Source organism: Pongo abelii, chromosome 4 (assembly GCF_028885655.2).
Source record: "Pongo abelii isolate AG06213 chromosome 4, NHGRI_mPonAbe1-v2.0_pri, whole genome shotgun sequence".
NCBI classification, from domain to species: domain Eukaryota; kingdom Metazoa; phylum Chordata; class Mammalia; order Primates; family Hominidae; genus Pongo; species Pongo abelii.
The window spans coordinates 2,928,936-2,953,508 of record NC_071989.2 but is presented as its reverse complement, the minus strand read 5'-3'; the positions used below and the strand labels follow the sequence as shown (position 1 = coordinate 2,953,508).

The 24,573-nt window shown below is 36.7% G+C and overlaps 1 long non-coding RNA gene across 9 annotated transcripts in view; it reads right to left on the bottom strand.

Annotated features, from left to right (window-relative positions):
* The window catches only part of LOC129059321 (uncharacterized), a 44,088-nt gene that overhangs the window by 5,876 nt on the left and 13,639 nt on the right, over positions 1 to 24,573 (bottom strand). Inside the window, exons 5-7 of one of the 9 annotated variants that reach the window (XR_008525118.1) lie at positions 22,948 to 23,212; positions 21,236 to 21,364; positions 14,209 to 14,284 (exon numbers count right to left, since the gene is read on the bottom strand). The exons of 7 other annotated variants lie outside the window; for them this stretch is intronic. This is a non-coding gene — a long non-coding RNA (uncharacterized LOC129059321). The remainder of the gene's footprint in view (positions 1 to 14,208; positions 14,285 to 21,235; positions 21,365 to 22,947; positions 23,213 to 24,573) is intronic. One more of the 9 variants, XR_008525115.1, reaches the window with a different exon arrangement.

Sequence of the window (24,573 nt, the reverse complement as noted above, 5' to 3'; positions counted from 1 at the left end):
ATTGATAATAAACATGAATGTAAATAAATTAAATTATCCAATTTAAAAAATGTAGACTAGTTAAATGGATTTTTTAAAAGACCCAACTATATACTATCTACTACAAGAAACTCACACTTCACCTGTGAAAATACACATAAACTGAAAGATAAGGGAGAAAAAAGATAGTCCATGCAAATAGAAACTTAAAGCAAGTGGGAGTCGCTGTACAGGCATATTTTGTTTTATTGCGTTTCACTTTATTGTACTTTGCAGATACTGAATTTTTAAAAAATTGAAGGTTTGTGGCAACCTTGCACTAAGCAAGTCTATTGGCTCTACTTTTCCATCAGCATGTGCTATCTTTGTTTCTTTGCATTAGCAGCATTTAGCAATAAAGTAATTTTTAATTAAGATATGTACAATGTTTTTTAGACATAATGCTATTACACACTTAATAGATGACAGTATAGAGTAAACATAACTCTTTCATGTATTAGAAAACCAAGAAAAACTTTGGTTTGATTGTTTGATCGTGATATTCACTTTATTGCAATGTTCTGGAACTGAACCCTCAGTATCTCCAAAGTTTAACTGTACTTAGACAAAGTAGATTTTAAGTCAAAGACTGTAAAAAGAGACAAAGAAGGGCATTATATAATGAAGGGATTTGTGCAAGAGGATATAACAATTGTAAATAAATGTGCAAGGAACACCAGAGCACCCAGATACAAATAGCAAATATTATCAGATCTAAAGGGAGAGATATGCTCCAATACAATAATAGTTGAGGATTTCAACATTTCACTGTAAGTATTGAACAGATCATCTAGACAGAAAATTAACAAAGAAACATCCGCTTTAAGCAGCACTATATAACAAATGGACCTCACAGACATTTATAGAATATTTCATCCAACAGCTACAGAACATACATTCTCAGCAGCACACGGAACATTCTCTAGAATAGATCATGTGTTAGGCCACAAAATAAGTCTCAACCATTTTCTTAAAAATCAAAACCATGTCAAGTATCTTTACAGACCACAGTGGAATAAAATGAGATATCAATAACAACTTTTTAAACTGGGCAAAGACATGGAAATTAAACAACATGCTCCTCAACAATCATTGGGTCAATGAAGAAATTCAGAAAATTTGAAAGTTTTTGAAACAAATAAAAGTAGAAACAAAACATACCAAAACCTATAAGATAAAGCAAAAGCAGTACTTAGAGAGAAGTTTCTAGCAATAAATGCCTACATCAAAAAGTAAAGATTTCAGATATACAACCTAATGGTACACCTCAAGGAACTAGAAAAGCAAGAAGAAACTAAACCCAAAATTAGTATAAGAAAAAAATAATAAAGACCAGGGTAGAAATAAACAAAATTAAGTCTCAAGCATGCAAAGTAACGAATACAATAAAAAGTGTTTTTACATAGACAAAATTGACAAACCATTAGCTAGACTAAGAAGAAAGGAGAAAAGAACTAAATAAAATCAGAAACAAAAAAGCAGATATTGCAACTAATACCACAGAAAGACAAAGGCTCATCAGAGACTATTATAAGCAATTATATGCCAACAAATTAGAAAACCTAGAGGAAATGAATAAATTCTTGGACACATATAGGCTATCAAGATTGAATCCAGAAGAAACAGAAAACCTAAACAAACCAACAGTAAGTAATGAGATTGAATCAATAATACAGTGTCTCCCAACAAAGAAAAACCAGGTACCCGATGGCTTCACAATTGAATACTACCAAACTTTTAAAGAAGAACTAACACCAATTCTTCTCTAACTATTCCAAATATTTGAAGGGAAGAAAATTCTGCCAAACTCATTCTATGAGGCCAGAATTACCCTGACACAAAAACCACACAAAGACAAACACACACACAAACTATAGGCCAATATTCCTGATGAACATAGATAGAAAAGCTCTCAACAAAATACCAGGAAAGTAAATCCAACAACACATCAAAAAGATAATACACTATGATCAAGAAGTTATCCTAGCAATGTAAGGATGGTTCAACATATGCAAATCAATACATGTGCTACATCACATCAACAGAATGAAGGGTAAAAATTATACGATCATCTTAATTGATGCAGGAAAAAGATTTGATAACATTCAACATTCTTCATAATAAAAACTTTCAGCAAACTAGATACAGAAGGAATATACTTCAACATGATAAAAAGCATATATGACAAGTCCACAGCTAACATCATGCTGAATAGGAAAAAGTTGAAAACTTTTTGTCTAAGAACTGAAACAATACAAGGATGTCCACTTTCATCACTGTTATTAAACATAGTGCTCCCCTGGCCAGAGCAATTTGACAAGAGAAAGAAACAAAGGCCATCCAGATTGAAAAGGAGAAAGCCAAATTGTTTCTCTTTGCAGATGGCATGATCTGACATATAGAAAGAACCTAAAGATTCCATCAAGAAACTCTTAGAACTAATAAACAAATTTGGTAAAGTTGCAGGACACAAAATCAACACACAAAAATTAGTAACATTTCTATATACCAATAATAAACTGCCGAAAAAGAAGTCATGAAAGCAATCTCATTTACAATAGCTACAAAAAAGATATCTAGGAATAAATTTAACCAAGGAAGTGGAAGATCTTTAAAATAATAACTATGAAAGAAATGCTGGTGAAAGAAATAGATGAGTACACAAAAATATGAGGTCTCATGTTTGTGTATTAAAAATTAATATTGTTAAAAAGATTATGCTATCCAAAGCAATCTACAGATTCAGTGCAATCCTTATCAAAATACCAATGGCATGCTTCACATAAATAGGAAAAAAAATTTTAAATTTATCTGGAATCACAAAAGACCCTGAATAGCTAAAGCATTTCTGAGCAATGAGGAAATTAAGAAAATTTAAAAGTTTTCTGAAACAAATGGAAATAGAAACAAAACATACCAAAACCTATGAAATACAGCAAAAGCAGTACTTTTCAAAGTTTATAGCAATAAACACCTACATCAAAAAGTAAAGATTTTAGATATACAACCTAATTGTACACTTCAAGGAACTAGAAAAGCAAGAAGAAACTAAACCCAAAATTAGTAGAAGAAAAGAAATAATGAAGATCAGAGTAAAGGTCAGAACTGGAGATATCACACTACACGACTTCAAAATATATTACAAATTATAGTACCCCAAACAGCATGGTACTGGCATAAAAACAGACATACCAATTATAGCACCCAAAACATCATGGTACTGGCATAAAAGCAGACACACAGACCAATTGAACAAAGTAGAGCACCGAGAAGTAAATTCACATATTTACAGTCAACAGATTTTCAACAAATATTCCAACAAGACACGCTGGGGGAAAGAACAATTTCTTCAATAAATGGTACTGAGAATATTGGATATCGATATGCAAAAGAATGAAAATAAGCCACTTACTCTCACCATATATAAAAATTAACTCAAAATGGATAAAAGACTTAAATGAAAGACCCAAAACTATAAAATTACTAGAAGAAAACATAGGTAACACACAAGACACTGAACACCGGTCTGGGCAAAGATTTCATGGAAAAGATCTCAATAGCACAGAAAACAAGAGCAAAACATAAACAAATGGGATTATATAAAACTAAAAATCTTCTGCACAGCAAATAATCAATACAGTGAAAAGACAACCTGCAGAATGAGAAAAAATATTTGCAAACTATTCATCCAACAAAGGATTAATACCTAGAATATACATGAAATTCAAACAACTTAAGAGAAACCAGAGCCAAACAATCCAATTTAAAATGGGCAACTAATCAAGAATCTCTAAAAAGAAGACACATAAATGGCCAAAAAAGTATATTTTAAAAATGCTCAACATCACTAATCATCAGGAAAATGCAAATCAAAATCATAAGGAGATATAATTTCACCCCAGTTAGAATGGCTATTATAAAAAAGACAAACAATAACAAATGTTGGCGAGGATGTAAAGTGGAACCCTTGTACACCATTAATGAGAATGTTGATTAGTGAAGCCTTATGAAAAACAGTATTGAGTTTCCTCAAAAAAACTAAATATGGAACTTCTATATGATCCAGCAATCCCACTGCTGGGACTTGAAGAAAAGGAAATCAGTATGTCAAAGAGGTATCTGCATTTCCATATTTATTGCAGCACTATTCACAATAGTCAAGATATTAAATCAACCTAAATGTCTATCAATGAATGAATGGCTAGAGAAAATGTGGTATATATACACAATGGAATACTGTTCAGCCATAAAAAGGATGAATTCCTGTCATTCACAGTAACATGGATAAGCCTAGAAGACATTATGGAAAGTGAAAGACGCTAAGTATAGAAAGACAAATACTGCATGTTCTCACTCATGTGTATAAGCTTACAAAGTTGCTCTTATAGAAATAGACAGTAGAATAGTGGTTACTATAGGCGGGGAAAGGTAGTGGGAAGGGGAGATAGGGAGGGATTTGTAAGGAACACAAAAAGCATGGCTAGACAGGAGGAATAAGTTCTAGCGTTCTTTAGCACTGCAGGGTGACTACAGTCAACAGTGATTTGTTGTGTGTTTTTAAATAGCTAGAAAAAGGATTTTGAAAGTTCCCAACACAAAGAAATAATAAATTTTTGAGGTGATGACTATGCTAATTACCATGATTTCATTATATATTGTTTACACATATATAAATATCACATTGTATCCCGTGCGTATAATTATGATATGTCAACTAAAAAAATCATGAACAAGTCACAATAGCATCACGTTGACCCAGGAACCACAGTGTCAAAGCACCAGTATTTATGCCTGTGATTGGAAGAGGTTCACCTTGAGTCATGTGATGTTCCCTGCCCTTCCTTTTCACCCTGGACCACATAGTGAGGTGCAAAGATTCTGGGGTGCTGTTTTGAAAGCAGGGTTTAAACACTGCAGTTAAACTTCAGATTTTAACCTTCTGAATTATTTGGTAGGTGAGTCATTATCTTTCACAGACAGAGCTGCATCGTAATGGTGTAGTTCTCTTTCCAGGCCTGCCTTGGTGGAACTGTGGCTGTCCAGATGACCTGGTCAAGAACACCAGCCTCCTTCAGTCCTGTTTCTTGAGACTCTCAATAATGGAGAAGCTTCCAGCAAAGCATGCTTCTATTCAAGTTTGTCCAACCTGTGGCCCATGGGCTGCATGCAGCCCAGGACAACTTTGTGGCCCAACACAAACTCATAAACTTTTTAAAACCATTATGAGATTTTTTTCTGAGATTCTTTTTTTAGCTCATTCATCAGCTATCATTAATGTTAGTGTATTTTATGTGTGATCAAAGACAATTCTTCTTTTTTCAAGGCGGCACAGGGAAGCCAAAAGATTGGATGTCCCTGTTCTAGATGAAGCCTCCTTCTTAGAGAGAAATGTTTTTGCCTTCTCTGGCAGTTGGAAGAGCACCCCAAATCACAAGCAGGAGGTACCTTCAAAGCCAAATGTTCAAGGGACCTTCTCTAGAGGTGGAATCCTCCCTTGACCAGCTAAAGATGACTTCTCCTTCTGGGCAACCTCAAAAGAATACAGATGATGGAGACTGCCACATGCTCTTCCATACGCAACCAACTCTTCTCAACCAATGTACAGACCAAGGCAAATGAGTGTACTCCCAATCACCTGTGCCTCCGTTCACTGCTGTTTTCACCCTCCTTTGATTACTGGAAACACTAAGCATACCTACAGAGAAAGCAGAATTAGCACTGGGCATGGTGGCTCACCCCTGTAATCCTGGCACTTTGGGAGCCTGAGGGGGGTAGATTGCTTGAGATCAGGAGTTCGAGACCAGCCTGGCCAACATGGCAAAACCCTATATCTACTAAAAGTACTAAACTTAGCTGAGTGTGGTGGTGCATGCCTGTAATCTCAGCTATGTCAGGAGGCTGAGGCATGAGAATTGCTTGAACTCAGGAGGCGGAGGTCACAATGAGCCAAGATTGTGCCACTGCACTCTAGCCTGGGTGACAGAGTGAGACTGTCTCAAAAAAAAAAAGGGGGAAATGGGAGAGAAACAAGACTCTGCTATAAGGCAGACTTGAAGGTGATTAGGTCAAGACCAATGGGGAGCAGTGTCCCCGGTCACTAGGGGTCAAGGTGAGATGTGGATGCTCATACACTCTGGGCCCTGCAGACAGAAAGCCCCTAACGACCAACAGTCTCTGCCCTTCCACAACAGGCGCCCAGGCAGTGCCAGCCCCTCCCGCACTGAAGAAAGCATCCACAAAGATGACAAAAGCAACTCCATCCCACCCCTTAAAATTCGAGGTTGACCCTGGAATCTCTGCTAAAGACAGATTGTTTTAACAAGGTGGAAAAAGAATTAAAACACGACATTCCGTATGTTTTCCAATTGCTTTCCTGATGCACATCATAAATATCATTCATTGAAAGTTGCTGCTTTTTATTACACAGAAGATGAAGACTCAGAAGGAATTGTGGCCATGTTATCAAAGTTGTGAATACTTCAGTCAGAGAGTATGTTAAAGGGAGCCTGAATATTTCTTTATATGTATGAGCTCATTTTTCTGGAAAGCCCACCTTTGTGGCAAGACGTGAAGCAAAGGCATTGTGAACAGGGGTCCACCACAGGACTTCAGATGAGAAAAGAGTTGTCCCACATAATCCCCTCCTGAATGTGGACTCCTCTGCAGCCCAGTGTCTGTTAGCCTAACCGATAGCTCATGTCATTGCATTGTCGGAGTGTTCCCAGTGAAAGGCACACCAGGGTGAAATGCACCTGTATCCTGAAGATGCCAAATGGGCTGAACGGCTTTCATTCTACCCTGTGCTTTCATGGATTTCCAGTATTCAGGAAAGCTTATAAATAAATGAACCAGAGAGGAAAGCAAAACCTTCCTCATCTCCTTGTTCTCCTTGTCTAACAATAGAGAATCCTATTTTTCCTTCCCTACCCCTCTCAAGACATGCCATCATTGTCCACAGGACAGCAAGGACATCAGTTATAACAGGCATCCCCTAAAATAAAAATCCTTTCAGGGGAAAATGGGGTGGAGCTACCATTCTTCTACATTATTTACTGAGTTCTGAGTTTCAACAACGTTATTCTTTAGTCCTTGAGGAAGGAATACACTCTCACCCTTAAAACGCTGTAAGTAGTCGATAATCCATTATTACAGTAAGCCGTTCACTCTCACAGTAATTATCTAATAACCCCTTATAAAGGACCGTGGCTTCCTGATCTGTTTATAATTATCATTTCAATGATCCCACACATTAATGTCTGACCTTCACCAACTCTGACCCGATCTTAATTAGCTCTGATATCAAATCATCACTACATAAGAAACTAGCCATGACCAAATGAATGAACCCCAGGTACAGTTAATTTCTGGAGCAATTATCTTTTCATGTAGAGAGATTTAAATGATTATCTGCACAATTTCACACAGTTTTATGTAATTCTGCGACATTATAAATTCTGTTTTAAATCATATTTCAAAGGCAGGGCTCCACGGTCTGGTTTTTCTAGTGTTCTAAAGTACTTGCTGTCCCCCTGTAATGTGGGATGATTTTGTGTCATTATTTACAATGATAAACAAATATCAAAAACACAGCTTACAAAATGATATATTATTATCATAAATATGTAATGATGTGGGCAAGTAGTCTTAGAGAAAATATCCAGGTTAAATCATTAAAGAAATACTACATTATACAGAAATATTGAAAGAAATTAATAATGTAAATATACGCTGTACAAAGATTAGAAAGCCTACAGCGTGTGTTCATATGTGTCGTGTGTTCGCTAAGCACTGCAGGCTGGAAAGCATTTATCATCTTAACAAAGCCTGCAGAGGATGCTGCAAAGGGAAATCAACCTGCAGTTGAACGTGATTTTAAACCTGAGAAACATAGGCTCATTCTTGTGTTTGCAGACATCTGACTTCCTGAGCGAAGTTTGTGTTACAGTAGCTTCCCAGTGTGGGATTCATTTTCACAGATGTCCACTGGCTTTTGGGGGTAAATATGCAAAGACAAGGGCAACACTGCAGAAATATTGTGTGTATATAGCCAGGCCTTGAGAAAAGATGCAGTTAGAACATGTTTGTTTAATGTCTCTGGTGTCAAAAATTAGGGGAAACTTGAGCAAAGCGAAATATTTCAACAAGAGTATTTACTGTTTCTTAGCCCTGGAACAATTTACCAAGCTTGCCCATGAAACCTTCCTAGTCAAAGTTTTTGCAATTGCTAACGTTTCATCCCACAAACCAAAACACTGGTTGAATGTCCAATTTTCCATCCTTGGAGATGCCACAGAGCAGAGGTTCCTCTCAGTGCTGTAAGGGTCATCCAGGTTACCTGAATGAACACTCACTTCCTGACCCTGTCTTCTGCTCTTACTCACAGTTACTATATATAGAAATGGCAAGAATGTGCCCTACAGGTTTTATATCAAATTGCTTAATAAAGTTAGAAGTTCATTTCTTATAAATTACGTATTATACAGGATGGTCTGAATTGATCAGTATTTTAAATGATAGTGTCCTCTAAGTTGGTTGAAATTAAAACATCCGCCCACAGGCAATAGGTAATTGTACTAAAAAATGCATTCCAGGAGCTGACAACCTTTATCGGAGCTTCCTGGGAATGAAGGAAGGGAGCTGGCACAGCCAATTTATCACTGGTGCCAATAGCGAATTGGTCCCCAGTCACCTGGAGACCAGCGCTGATGGCCCCCAGTCAGGGAGCATCCCTGGAAGGTCAAACTCTCCCTGTATCTGAGTCCCCACCCCGGTTTATTGGAGTTTCCTGGGAATGAAGGAAGGGAGCTGGCACAGCCAATTTATCACTGGTGCCAACAGCGGATTTGTCCCCAGTCACCTGGAGACCAGCACTGATGGCCCCCAGTCAGGGAGCATCCCTGGAAGGTCAAACTCTCCCTGTATCTGAGTCCCCGCCCCGGAACCCAACAGAGCTCAAGCTCAGCAGTGAACTTCCACGAAGGCCCTCTCAGAACCTTTCCATGGTGCTTCATCCTATATGTCCATCCTGGCAATGCCATCTGGTTGCTTTTATGATGGAAATACTTTAAATATATGAAGATAGCAGGCATTGCAAAGGATAAAATCATTAAATGCTTTCAAATCTTTAAATAGTTCTCATGCTGACACCTGCCAGTTCCAAGATAGGCTTAGAAATGAGTGCACCCCCCAGCATAAGGAGTCATGCCATGTGTGTGAGACCCAGGAGCCCAATATTATTCCCCACTCCTTTCCTGTCCTTCAGAAAATGCTTGAGGTCTTTGGTATCTGTGCCTCCTTTTGGCTGCTGAGTTGAGAGTTTGAGGGCCTTTACACCAGTTACTTCTCTCCTTCAAAGAAAACCCTTGGGCCCACACTCTCTCTTCTTTAATCATTAAGCTCCTGGAGCCAGCTACCCTGTCACATGTAGGGTTTGACGTTTGGTTTTAATTTTTTACTTTATATTTGTGATTTAATAAAAGCTGCTCTGATAGAAAGTCTGTCATTTCCTACCACCAAAGACGACTATTCTATGCACTGGTGTTCCTATGAGGCCTGGGACACAGCCAGTGATTCCTCACCTGCCCTCTTGAAAGGGATTTGTGGTGACAAGTCCACATTTGTTTTTAAGGGGAAAATTGGTGTAAGAAATTTGTTTTAGGTGCAGTCCCTGACTCTGCCTCTTTTGGTTGAGTCATCTTGAGCAAAACTACCACCACCACACTTCTGTTTTTCTGTTGACTTTCTGATTCATTTGACTATAATCAGGTAGCTTGTATTAGCCCAGCCCTCCAATCAAGGACTAGTATAAAGGTAGGAAAATTTCTTTTTAAATAAATAAAAGGGAAGAAAGAAGGAAGACTGTTTGAAAACATGGGAAATTCAGCCGAGATTTTAGAGGCCAATATCTTGAAAATAAATATTGTATCATTGAACAAATATATAATTTATAAAATCATAAATTTAAAAGATGTATATACAGTAAAAGAAGATTCATTAACTGGGAGATTTGTCTGTATAAAATATCTAGGTTAAAGCAATAAAAAGTACAGAAAAAATTAAGATAAATATGGAGCATAGTGTAAAAGTAAAAGATACCTGTAATTAGAATCCAGAAGGAAAGGTAAGAAAGAATTTGTGGAAGTGTTCAAAAAATATTTTAACTGAAAATGTTCCAAGACTGGCAAAAGACCCCCTGCTAAGGATCCATGAAGCTGCACACATCTCAAACAGGATAAATGAGGAAAACCCCACTAAAAATAAGAAAAGGAAGGAGACTTATGGACATCACAGTAGTACTTCTAAAAATCAAATATAGGGAGGAACTCTTAAACCCAGACAGGTAGACTGACATATTTCCTTCAAAAGAGATAGCATTTGGACTCAGCTGAGTTCTCCATAGAACCAGTGGAAACGAAAATAAAATGCAATGATGTCTTACATGAGCCAAGACAATAGAAATCTTAACACTGTCACAGTAGCAGTCACTAACTAAGAAAAATATTGAGAATGAGGAGTCTTCAGGAAGGAAGGTGAAAGACATCGTCAAACAAATAAAATGGGAGAAAATCAATTAGTGACAGAGTCATGCTAAGGGCAATATTGAAGTGTGTTTTTACATAAATAGTTACTGCTTAAAACAATCAATCTGTCTTGGTGGTTTAAAATATATGTAGAATTTAAGTATTGTACAACAGTAGCATAAAAGGTATGCATGTTGAGGAGGTGAGATAGTGTAAATGGAGTTGTATTGTTGGAAGACCTGGTATTATAACAAAATTAGAGGTTTCATTTAAAGTTGATATTAATAACTAAAGAATACATGTTTTCATTTCAAACCCAGAGCCAATATCATACTGAATGGGCAAAAGCAGGAAGCATTCCCTTTGAAAACCTGCACAAGACAAGGATGCTCTCTCTCACCACTCCTATTCAATACGGTGTTGGAAGTTCTGGCCAGGGCAATTAGGAAAGAGAAAAAAATAAAGCGTATTCAAATAGGAAGAGAGGAAGTCATATTGTCTCTGTTTGCAGGTGACATGATTGCATATTTAGAAAACCGCATTGTCTCAGCCCCAAAACTCCTTAAGCTGATAAGCAAATTCAGCAAAGTCTCAGGATACAAAATCAATGTGCAAAAATCACAAGCATTCCTATACACAAATAATAGGTAAACACAGATCCAAATAATGAGTGAACTCCCATTCACAGTTGCTACAAAGAGAATAAAATACCTAGGAATACAACTTACAAGGGATTTGAATGACCTCTTCAAGGAGAACTACAAACCACTGCTCACAGAAATAAGAGAGGACACAAACAAATGGAAAGACATTCCATGCTCATGGATAGGAAGAATCAATATTGTGAAAATGGCCATACTCCACAAAGTTATTTATAGATTCAATGCTATTCCCAACAAGCTGCTATTGACTTTCTTCACAGAATTAGAGAAAACTACTTTAAATTTCATATGGAATCAAAAAACAGCCCATATAACCAAGACATTCGTAAGCAAAAGAACAAAGCTGGAGGCATCTCACTACCTGACTTAAACTATACTACAAGGCTACAGTAATCAAAACAGCATGGTACTGGTGCCAAAACAGATATGTATATCAATGGAACAGAACAGAGGCCTCAGAAATAACACCACACGTCTACAACAAACTGATCTTTGACAAACCTGACAAAAACAAGCAATCGGGAAAGGATTCCTTATTTAATAAATGGTGTTGGGAAAACTGACTAGCCATATGCAGAAAACTGAAGCTGGACCCCTTCCTTAAACCTTATACAAAAATTAACTCAAGATGGATTAAAGACATAAACATAAGACCTAAAACCATAAAAACTCTAGAAGAGATCCTAGGCAATACCATTCAGGACATAGGCATGAGCAAAGACTTCATGACTAAAACACGAATAGGAATGGCAACAAAAGTGAAAATTGACAAATGGGATATAATTACATTTAAAGAGCTTCTGCACAGCAAAAGCAACTATCATCAGAGTGAACAGGAAACCTACAGAATGGGAGAAAATTTTTGCAATCTACCCATCTGACAAAGGTCTAATATCTAGAATCTATAAGGAACTTAAACAAATTTATAAGAAAAAAGCACACAACCCCATCAAAAAATGGGCAAAGGATATGAACAAACACTTCTCAGAAGAAGACATTTATATGGCCAACAAACATATAAAAAAAAAGCTCATCATCACTGGTCATTAGAGAAATGCAAATCAAAACCACAATGAGATACCATCTCACGCCAATTAGAATGGCGGTCATTAAAAAATCAGGAAACAACAGATGCTGGAGAAGCGGAAAAATAGGAACATTTTTACACTGTTAGTGGGAGAGTAAATTAGTTCAACCATTGTGGAAGACAGTCTGGCAATTCCTCAAGGATCTGGAACCAGAAATACCATTTGACTCAGCAATTCCATTACTGGATAGATACCCAAAGAATTATAAATCATTCTACTATAAAGACACATGCACATGTATGTTTATTGAAGCACTATTTATAATAGCAAAGGCTTAGAACCAACCCAAATGCCCATCAGTGATAGACTGTATAAAGAAAATGTGGCACATATGCACCATGGAATACTATGCAGCCATGAAAAAGAATGAGTTCATGTCCTTTACAGGGACATGGATGAAGCTGGAAACCATCATTCTCAGCAAACTAACATGAACAGAAAACCAAACACCACATGTTCTCATTCATAAGTAGGAGCTGAACAGTGAGAACACATGGACACAGAGAGGGGAACATCACACACTGGGGCCTGTCAGAGGGTTGGGGGCAAGGGGAGGGATAGCATTAGGACAAATACGTAATGTATGTGGGACTTAAAACCTAGATGACGGGTTGATGGGTGCAGCAAACCACCACAGCATATGTATACCTGTGTAGCAAACCTGCATGTTCTGCACATGTATCCCAAAACTTAGAGTATAATTAAAGAAATTAAAAATAATACATGTCTTTTGTGAGTTCAACAATAATATTAAATGCTATGTAATTAACAAGTAAATGGGGGGAAATGAAAAAAAATTTAAGTATCTAATTAGTTCAAAAAACAGTCATGATGAGGGAAAAAAAGAAAACAAAACATATTAAATGTAAATGACTCAAATATTTCAGTTTTTAAGTTAATGACCAGGCTGAATTTAAAAAAAACAAATGTAAGCTCCCACAAAAACATATCTTTCATTACAAGCATGTATATTTGAAAGCAAAAGGATGGGAAAATATATACCATGCAACAAATAAGCAGAAGAAAGCTGGGGTAAGTATTTGAATAACATGCAAAATAGGCTTTAAACTCATTTATGCCAAGTGTTTCATTATTGGAATGCTAAGCATGTGGGAGTTATTTATCTCCTATTGCTCAAGATCATTGCCTAGGTCTGATTTTTCAAATTCAAACAATTGCCACCTCAGGTATAAATGAGTTAAGACTAAAAGCATAATGAGACATAAAGGTATTTTATAATGATGAAGTAGTCAGTTCAACAGATAGATATAATTCCTAACTGGTTCTATTAATTACTGAGAGAGTTGTGTTAAAATCTTTATCTATGATTGTAGATTTTCCTTTTTGTTTATTTAGCATCACAATTTTTCTTCATGAAATTTGAGTCTTTATCTAAATAGTAAGGATTTAGATGATTAGATGATTTTCAAAGTTGATAGAATAGATATATTCAACTCAAGAACACAGGATACACATTCTTTTCTAACACACACAAAATGTTTGTCATTTTGTAGAACATTTGACGATTGAGAGCATGTATTCTGACCATGGTAAAATTAAGGTATAAATTAATTTGAGAAGATAAGTCTCCAAGTATTTGGGAACTGAACAAAACATTTTAAAATATTCCTTGAGCCAAAAAAGAAATTGATGAAAACTAGAAATCGTTTTAACTAAATGATAATTACCTAATCAGAAATGATACAGCTGAAGCTATAATTAGAGGGAAATTCACATCCAAATCCTAAGTAAATTAATGCAGGAACAGAAAAGCAAACGCAGGATGTTCTCACTAAGTGGGAGCTAACCATGGAGTGCTCGTGGAAGTAAAGATGACAACAGTAGGCACTGAGGACTATTAGAGGGGGGAGGGAGGGAGCTTGGTAGGGTTGAAGAACTCCTGAGTACCATAATCCTTACCTGGGTGTTGGGACCTTTCGTACCCTGAACCTCAGCATCTTGCAATATACCCATGTAACAAACCTGCACACATACCCTGCAATCCAAAATAAAAGCATATACTTTATTTTTTTTAGTTCAAGAGTGTTTGGGGAGCAGGTGCTGTTTGGTTACATGGATAAGTTCTTTAATGGTGATTTCTGAGAATTTGGTGCACCTGTCACCCGAGCAGTGTACACTGTAACCAATGTAAAAGTATATACTTTTAAAACTAAAGCAACATCAAAGAAAAGGAAAAGTAGAATAACCAAGAATTAATCATCCAAATCAAGAAGCTGCTATTGCTGGAGTGTAAGCTAAATTTTTTTGACTTTTGAAGAAACTGTCAATGTATTATAAGTAATTATTCCATTTTTATTCTGAACGGGAATTGAGAAGAGTGTTCAGTTTCTCTACATCTCAGCAGCTTTCTGTGCCGTCAGTGTCTGACTATATCCATTCTAGTGTGAATATAGGGTTTTCTTCTCATAATTCTAATTTAGATTTTTCTAATTACTGATGACAGTGAGCATGTTTTCATGTGTGTGTTACTTACTTTCAACTCTTCTTTTTCACATCCTTTGCCTTTTTAAAAAACTGAAGTGTATTATTATTGAGTTGTAAGAGTTAATACATTCTGAATAAAAGTTCTATATTATATATACTATTTACATTATATTTCCCCAGTCTGTGGCTTGTGCTTTCAACTATTTAATGATGTTATAGAAAATACAAAAGTGTTTGGTTTTTGGTTTTAATTTTAAAGTCCACTATTTCATTTCTTTTTTCTTTTATGTATTGTCACTTTGGTGTCATATCTAAAAACTCTTTTCCTAATCTAAGGACTCAAGGATCATTTCTAAAAATTGTATAGCTTTTAACTGTTAAGTTATGTCTAAGATCTATTTTGAGTTAATTTTTGTGTATGGCGTGAGGTAGGAATCTAATTTCTCTCTTTCACTTTATTCTTCATATTGATATTCAATTGTCTCAGCATATTTATTGAAAAGACTATATCCATTGAATTGCCTAGTCCCATTTGTTAACAAATCTATTTGCCATAAAGCCAGGGTCTGTTTCTGGTTTCTCTGATGTGTTCCATTGGTGTACATTCCTATCCTCAGTCCAATGCCACATTGTCTTGATTCCTGTAACTTTTTAGTCAGTTTTGAAATCAAGTAGTCTAAATCCTCTAAACTTTTTCTTCACTGAAAACATTGTCCATTCCAAGTTCTTGGATTTTAAATAAATTTTGTAGTATTATCAATTTTACCTCCCTCTCCACCTTAAAAAATGGCATACTAGGATATTTTTTAGGGATTGTTATGAATCTGTAGATCAGTTTGGAAATAATTGATGTCTTAACAATCTTGTATGTTCTGGTACATGAAAATGGGACATCTCTCAATTTATTTATTTATCTCTTATTTGGTCTCTCTTACAATGTTTTGTAATTTTTAATGTACCAACCTTCATTTCTTTTTTCAATGATTCTCAAGTATTTTATTTCTTCTCATGATAACAAGAATAATTTTCTAAATTTCATTTTCAGTTTTTATGCTGTTTATGTATAAACATACAATTTATTTTAAAATATTGATCTTGTATTTTGAGATTCTTTAAAAATTCATTTATTAGCTCTAGTTGTGTGTGTGTGTGTGTGTGTGCGTGCATGCATACACATTACTTAGGATTCTCTATAAAAAGAATCATACTACCTGTGAATAAATGGAGTTTTGTTTACTTATTTCCAACCTGTAAGTTTAAAATTTCCTAAGAACAATATGAAATCTCAAGTTTGATATTCAATAGAAATGGCGAAAGTATATATTCTTGGTTTTCTTGTAGCACAGGAAAAGCATTGAGTCCTTTACCATTAAATGTGATGTCAGCTGTGGATTTTTCATAGATGCCTATATCAGAGAGAATTCCTCTATAATCTGATTATACTGACTTATTTTCAAAAATATGAGTGAATATTGGAACTCATTAAATATTTTTTACACCTATTGACATAATCATATAGTTTTTATTCATTAAACTATTAACATTGTGTATTGTCTTGTTTTGGGATCTTAAACCTACCTAGCATTCCTAGTATTAAAATCATGGTCGTATTTTATGAGTTGTTGAATTTGGTTTACTAATATTTCATTAAGTATTTTTGCACCCATGTTTATGAGAGACATTGGCCTTTTTTCTTTTGACCTATTTATCTGGGTTTGGTATAAGTGTAGTACTGGCCTCACAGAATGCATGGAAGATGTTACTTCCTCCAGTATTTTCTGAAATAATTTGTGTAAGATTAGTATTATTATTTTTAACATGTCGATAACATTATCTGTGAAGCCAACTATGTGGGGATTTTCTATTTCTTCTCTAGTCAGTTTTGGCAATTCAAGCATTTCTAGAAACTTTTATATGTTATTTACATTTTCTAATATTTCGGCATAGAGTTGTCATAATATTTATTTACCTTTTTTTCAATTCTATATTAGGGATGTCCTCTCTTGATTCCTGATTTTATATTTTCACATTTTCTCTTTTTATTTTGTAGTTATTCTAGCTAAAAGTTTATGAATATTGTCAACCTTTTCAAAGAGCCATCTTTCATAGTTTTCAGTATTTTTTCAGTTTTCTATTTCATTGATTTTTACTCTGATTTTGTAATTTCCTTCTTTCTGCCTGGTTTGGGTTTAGTTTCTCTGTTTGTTGTAATTTCATAAAGCAAAAGTTTTGGTTATTGATTTTAGATATTTCTTCTATCCTAATACAGACATTTAGAGCTCTACATTTTTCCTCTAAACACTTCTTTATTTTTGATGTTGTGTTTTCTTGTCATTCATTTCAAAATATTTTCTATTTTTTTAATTTATTCTTTAATTCTTAGGTTAGTTAGAAGTGTGTTGCCTAATTTCCACATTTGATGATTTCCCAAATTTCTCCCCATCATTGAATTCTAACTTAATCCTAGTATGGTCAAGAAATATACTCTGTATGATTACAATCCTTTAAAAATTTATTGAGGCTTTTTTTTTTTTAATGCAGGTTCTTACCCTGTCACCCAGGCTGAACTGCAGTGACACAATCCAGGGCTCACTGCATCCTTAACCTTTTAGGCTCAAGCAATCCTCCCATCTCAGTCCCCCAAGTAGCTGGGACCACAGGTGCTCACCACCATGCTGGATAATTTTCATGTTTTTTGTATAGACAGTGTTTCACCATGTTGTGCAACCTGGTCTTGAGCTCCTGAGTTCAAGAGATCCATCCGCCTCGGCCTCCCAAAGTGCTGGGATTACAGGCTTGAGCCACCATACCCGTCCAAGGTTTATTTTGTAGCCTAGGATGTGATCTATCCTGGAGAATGTTTTATGTGTGCTTTAAAAGAATGTTTATTCTCCTATTGTTGAATAAATTGTTTCATAAATATGCTTAGGCATATAATATACTTCATACATATATATCTATTTATAACTATGTTATACAAAATAGGTCAAGTTGGTTAGTTATGCTGCTCAAGTCATTGATGTATCTTTTCAATATTCTTTGAGTTTAATTGATATATCTATTATTGAGACTGGTTTTGAAGTTTTCAACTCTTTTTATTTCTGCATTTTTCCTTTTACTGAGATATGATTCACATTCCATAGAATTCACTCATTTAAAATGTACATTTATATATAGTATTCTTACAATAAAGTAAGCTACCAAAAAGAAAATGTTATTCAAAAAGTCGTAAGAAATAGAATATATGTTTCCTACTCATTCACTGGAAGTGAATCATGGTAAAGGTTTTCCTTCTCATCATCTTCATGTTGAGTAGGTTGAAAAGGAGGAGAAAGAGAAGGGGTTGGTCTTGCTGTCCTGGGGTGGCCAACCTGGAAGTTCAAACCCATGTTGTTCATGGGCCAACTGTATTCACAAAGGCATGCAAACACTATCACTATATAATTCCCAACATTTACATCATCTCTAAAAGAAACCTCAGACCCATTAGCAATCATTTCCCACTTCCCCTTGCTCCCAGCCCCTGGAAGCCACTAATTGACGTTTTGTCTCTATGTATTTGCCCATACCAGCTGTTTAACGTAAATGGAATTAAACAACATTTGGCGCTTTATGTCTGTCTGGCTTCTTTAACTTGGTATAATGTTTTGAGGGTTCATTCATGTTGTAGCACGTGTCAGTACTTCATTCTTTTTCAGGGCCAAATAATATTCCATTTTATGGACATAACACATTTTGTTTGTCTATCAGTTGATAGACATTTGAGTTGTTTCTACATTTTGGCTATATTAAATAATGCTGTTATCAACATTTGTGTGCAAGCGTTTTTGTGAACACATGTTTTCAGCTTTCTTGGGTGTATACTTAGAAGTGGAATTGCTCAGTCACATGGTAGCTCCATGTGTAACATTTTAAGGAACAGTGCAAACTGTTTTCCAAAGTGGCTGACCCACCAGCGATGTATGAGGGTGTGATTTACCCATTTTTACCAATACTTTTTATCATCTGTCTTTTTTATTCTAGCCTTCCTAGTGGGTATAAAGTGTAGTTTTGATTTGCATCTCCTTAATGACTAGTAATATGGAACATCTTTTATGTATTTATTTACTATTCATATATATTTGGAGAAATGTCTATCAACTCTTATTGTTGTTTTGTTTGTTTCGTCTTACCATCTATCAGTTTTTAGCTCCATGTATTTTGGGGGTCTTTTGTTAGATATATATTTATATTTTTACAGCTTCTTGATTCATTGATTCTTTTATTATTATGAAACATCCTTCTTTATTTCTAATAAATATTTAGCTTTTAATATGGATGTAGATAGTATATAGATATTATTGTAGCTTATATAGTAACTGTCACTTGATGTATATTTTTCATCACTTTACTTTCAACCTATTTGTGTCTTTAAAGAGTAACTCTTGTAGACAGCATACAGTTGGATATTGTATTTTGTCATCTGATAATCTGAATTTAATCCATTCACATTTAATGTTAGATTTTGTTCTTCCATCTTGCTATTTCATTTCTGTATGTCTCATGTTTTCTAGTTTCTCTGTTCTTCACTCTTTTGTGAAAAATAATTTTAGTACTATTTAATATTTATCACTATTTTAATTATGTCAATTTTTAAACTATTTTAAAATGCATTTTCCTGGTGTTTGCTCTAGGGATTACAACATATATCTTAACTTACCACATCTACTTTAGATTAATACTAACTTAATTCTGTTAAAATGTAAAAACTTTAATATTCATTTATTTTCTTCTTCTTTGTGCTATAACATATGACATAGATAATATATGAATATATATAACCATATTATATATGAATTTATTTAATAAGCTCCCAAAAAGCATTATAATTATTGCTTTATACAATCTATATCTTTAAAATAGGAGAAATACAGGACTTTCTTTAGTATTTCTTATAAGTCTGAAAGTAGCAAGATCTCCCAGTCTTTGTTTATCTACTCATGTCTTTATTTGCCTTTATTTTTAAAGAATACTTTTACTGGATAATTAATTCTTCCTTGATAGTTTTTTCCAGCACTTTGAATGTGTAATTCCACTGCTATCTGGTCTTCCTTGCCTCTGGTGTAAAAGCAGCCATTGATTGTATTGTTAGTTTGTATGTGATGAGCTGTTTTTCTCATGCCTTTTTTCTCAGATATTCTTGTTGTACACATTTTCATAGTTAATAGTAGGAGTAAGACTACTGGGCTTTAAATCCAACTTTATTCAATACCCAGTTTTCCAAAATGGTTAGGCCAAAGTAACTTCTAATGATGGTGGTAATGCTTTTTGTTTAATTTTTTTTCCATAAGTTATTGGGGTACAGGTGGTATTTGGTTATTTAACCCCTCATCAATATTGGCTTGAAGAGTTAATATTAGATTCCAGAGTTCCAATATTCACAAGGGCCTGGTTAGTATTCATATGGCCCATGTGTCCATGCAGCCCCTAAAATAATAAATTCATAGTTCAGACTCTCATGGCCTAGATCCAAATATTTTTTTCCTGAGATTCTTAAATTTGAGCTAATTCTAGGGATGACATGATTAGCAAATGCTCTGCCCCGGTGATAAATAGCCACTCTGACCTTTTTTGGGTGTCCACTGTCAAATGCCTGTCACCTACTCTGATGCTCTGGTCTGCATCATTCCTCGGCTACCCCCATCAACATGTTGGAGTGGCTTTTAGTTATCCTGATGGTTTGGAGCGAAACAAAAGGGTCTACAGGTAAAGTTCCATGAAAGAAAAGAGAAAAGTTCCTGTCTGAGTGTCTGCTTCTGAGCCACGGCAGAGAAATTTGTCTGTTGGTCAATGGTGGTCATCAGGCATGTGGCCAAGGTAACCAGCTACGCCAGAAGAACATGGCGGCCACAGCTCCTGCAATGCACACTGGAAGGCTCAGGATTCTAATGCCTTTTTTTGTTGTTGTTTGAGGCAAGGTCTTGCTCTGTTATCCAGGCTGGAGTGCAGTGGTGCGATCTTGGCTCACTGCAACCTCCACCTTCCAGGTTCAAGCGATTCTCCTGCCTTAGCCTCCCAAGTAGCTGGGATTACAGGTGTGAGCCACTATGCCAGGCTAATTTTTGTATTTTTAGTAGAAATGGGGTTTCACCATGTTGGCCAGGCTAATCTCGAACTCCTTACCTCAGGTGATCCACCTGCCTTGGCCTCCCAAAGTGCTGGGATTACAGGCATGAGCCATCATGCCCAGCCTCTAATTCATATTTTTAACATTCCCTAAATGTAGCTTTCTGAAAATGTTATAAATCTGTTTTAACACTTTGAAAAGTATAGGTTTCTAGTTTAAAGGGAAAAAAACTGGTATAAAATTTTGATTTTAGAAAAAAAGTTTGACAATGTCTCAATTGTATATTACTCTTTTGTCCTATTTTTATAGAAAATTTATTTATGAATGTCATCTTTGTATATATTTGCCCTTCCTTTCACATAAAAATATCCTTCAAGTTTAACTCAATTTATGTACCAGGCAATGAAACTTGTCTTCCTGGAAGGGCAACTGTAACTTCTAAAAGGCTGTTCATCCTGTGGTTGTATGGATGCCTGTGAAGCCTCCTTAAACCGTCACTCCTCTCACACTCCCAAAAGATGGAGCCTGCTAGTTACAGCAAAAGTAGAATAGAATGAAATGACTTAATCAAAGAAGCTTCATGAAGTTTAACCTATTGTCTTGAGGTCTGAATTCCTTCTCTTTGAGGTAAGACCACTTTCAGTGACATCTTACTTTTGCTTCACTCACCACCCATGGTTTTCCATAACCACCATGAGGCCTCCGAGAAAAATTTAGAAAGTAAGCACTGCCTGGGACGGACACCCCAGGAAAACAAGTGTGGTACAGAGGCCCATGCTGATCCATGATACAATCTTCAAACACAGGGGAAGGCAAAGCTGCTCTTATCTCTCTTATCTCTCCAAAAACCAAGTTAAGGAGATCTGCCAGTTTGGGTCCAAATGGCTTCTTATTTTATTTTTTTCTTAGATGGAGTCTCACTCTGTCACTAGGATGGAGTGCAATGGCATGATCTCAGCTCACTGCAACCTCCGCCTCCCAGATTCAAGTGATTCTCCTGCCTCAGCCTCCTGAGTAGCTGAGATTACCGGTGCACACCACCCTGCCCAGCTAATTTTTGTATTTTAGTAGAGACGTGGTTTCACCATGTTGGACAGGCCAGTCTTAAACTCCTGAACTCATAATCTGCCTGCCTCGACCTCCCAAAGTGCTGGGATTACAGGTGTGAGTGAGCCACCACGCCCGGCCCAAATGGCTTCTTCTATTTTGTATATAAGTACATGGCTAGAAAATGTCCACCTTGGACATGAAAATGATAAAATACGATATTCAACCCAGAGGTTGAGACCTTCTCAATTCCACGAGCAATTTCTCCAGCTCACCCACGTGCCATCAACTCCAGTGATTCCTTTTCATAGGAGAGACACCAATCCAGTGGGCTGCCCTGCCTATTCCCTTACATGAGCTTAGGTTTTGCGATATTCAGTCTGAACTCTTTTCTCACTCTCTTTGGGAGATGCCCTTCATTTGTGCCTCTCCAATCACACACAATGGAAGTTTCTACTGTCCCTTCTAGCATAGTGAGCATTTCCTGTCTTCCCATTGACCTATCTGTGATGTAGCTCATTTGTGCCCACACAAACCACTGTTTCTTGGAGGACTGCAGAAGCAAACCCAAAGTAAGCATATACTGAACACTCCTTCATTTGAATGGAAATGATGGGCAAATACAAATACTGTCATTTAGTGAAATCCCTTTGTTCTACACAGCCCATTGAAGAAATTGATGGCTAATTATTTCCATAAGTCCATTTCTTCTAAAATCACAAAATCTTACAGAGAATTAAGTCATTGCAGATGGTGAGACAATTGAAGAAAAATAATATTAACCCAATTAACCTTTCCTTAGGTTAACACAGATTTTCTCAGAGAACAGTAACTTAAGCTAAATTTTTGGTTGCTGGTTAAATTACATTTAAACCTGCTCCTCTAAAATGCAAGGGGTGTCTTCATATTTTGTAACTCATATCAGTTTGTTTTTGCTATGAAACAACCTCAAAACTTAGTAGCTGTTATTAGAAAACTTAGAAAAGTATTCACTAGTTTACAGCTCGGTAGGTGGACAATTTGGACTGGACTCAAGGGAGCGATTTTCCTACTCATCTCACTTGGAGTGAACTGTGGTCAGATGGTGGCACAGCTGGAGGGGAAGTTCCAGAATGGCCTCACTCACAAGGCTGCTCACTGGGCTCCTCTGTTCTTCTCTAGGGTGTCTTTGCAACAGGCTAGCTCGAGCTCACTTACATCAGGGACTCACAGTTCCGGGTGCAGTGAAGAGAGGGGAGGGGACCCCCAATGCAGGATTACATTTCAAGATGCTACTTGAATCATGTTTCCTAGTGTTCTGTTGGTCCATCTGTTGCAAGGCCAAACCTAGATTCGAGGGGTGGAAAAGCAGATGTCAACTCTCAACGGAGACAGCTGAAAATACTGTTTTGTGATCTCCCACACACCCTAACACTTTCCTATCTTATTACTCCTTATGGCCTTTCCCTTCCAGCCAGGCTTTCGTCTCCTCTCTCACAGTCTTATGCTCTTTATTTTGCATAGTTTGATTGGTTGATTGATCCATTCATTCAATAAATATTTGTTGAGTACCTACCATGTACCTAGTATAGTTTCTGGTCCTGGAGACATAAAAACAGCAATATATAAAAACTTCACAAACCACTAAGAGAAAGATCAAGAGGACAAACAGTGCAAAAAGTGATGTTAGTAATAATGGTAGGGATTTCCACTGAGTAGGTTTTCAGAAGGTACATAGAAGAGATTTGACCTGAGTCTGCAAGAATGGGTTGGAGTTTGCCAAAGGATGGGGAAGGGAAAGGCCTTCAATCAGCATCTATAGGGGCATGAAATTAATATGGCCCAGGACTCCAGGTGCCTGGTACTGCTGGAAGGTAGAACCATGCTATGGCACGGTCTCCATCCTCAAAACACTAAAAGTTCAGTAGGAGAGAGAAGCAAGTAATCTTACGGTTACTCCAAGGTGTGGGAGGTGTTTTGACACTGGTGAACTCATTGAGGGAGAAGCACCTGTTATGAGGGGAAGAGTGTTTTGATAGACAAATAAGAGAGGAAAATCTGAAGGAGGGGCTCACTAGGGCTTAAAGGCCAGGAACAAGAAGCTGCACAGAACAGGACTGTCTGCAAATGGAGGTGGACACAGACATGTGCTAGAGAATATTCAGAGTTCAGGGAGAGCCTTTTCGAGGTGGAGTGAACTCAACTATGTCAATGGCATGTGAAGCAAAGGGTAGGGGTGAGGGGGGTCAGCTGAACATAAAGAGAGATAGGAGTTGAGGACAGTGCAGGAGCATAAGAAGGCAGGAGGGAAAGGGACTCGGCTGCGTAGGAGATCTGGCTTCCATAACCGGGAGACCAGGGCAAAGCAGGAAGGCGCAGCTGCCCGTGCAGCTGATGAAGATAAAGAGGGGAAGTCCACAGCACTCTTCCTCACTGTCCTTGATTTTCTCAGGGGGTAGGAGGCCAGACCACCCCCAGTGGGAGAGGAGAAAGCAAGGTAGGGTCTGAAGGAGGCGAAACATTTAGATAAATGCTCGAGGCCTGCAGCTGGGAGGAGAAGACTGGACACATTGAAGACCCCCTGGCAGCATGGAAGGGTGGGTGCTGGTCACTTTCTCCAGAGCACCTCTGAGGTGGTTCCTGTGCTGCTGTCCCAGCACACTGGAGGTAAGCAAGACAGTGCTTCCGAGTCAGATGGGCCAACAAAG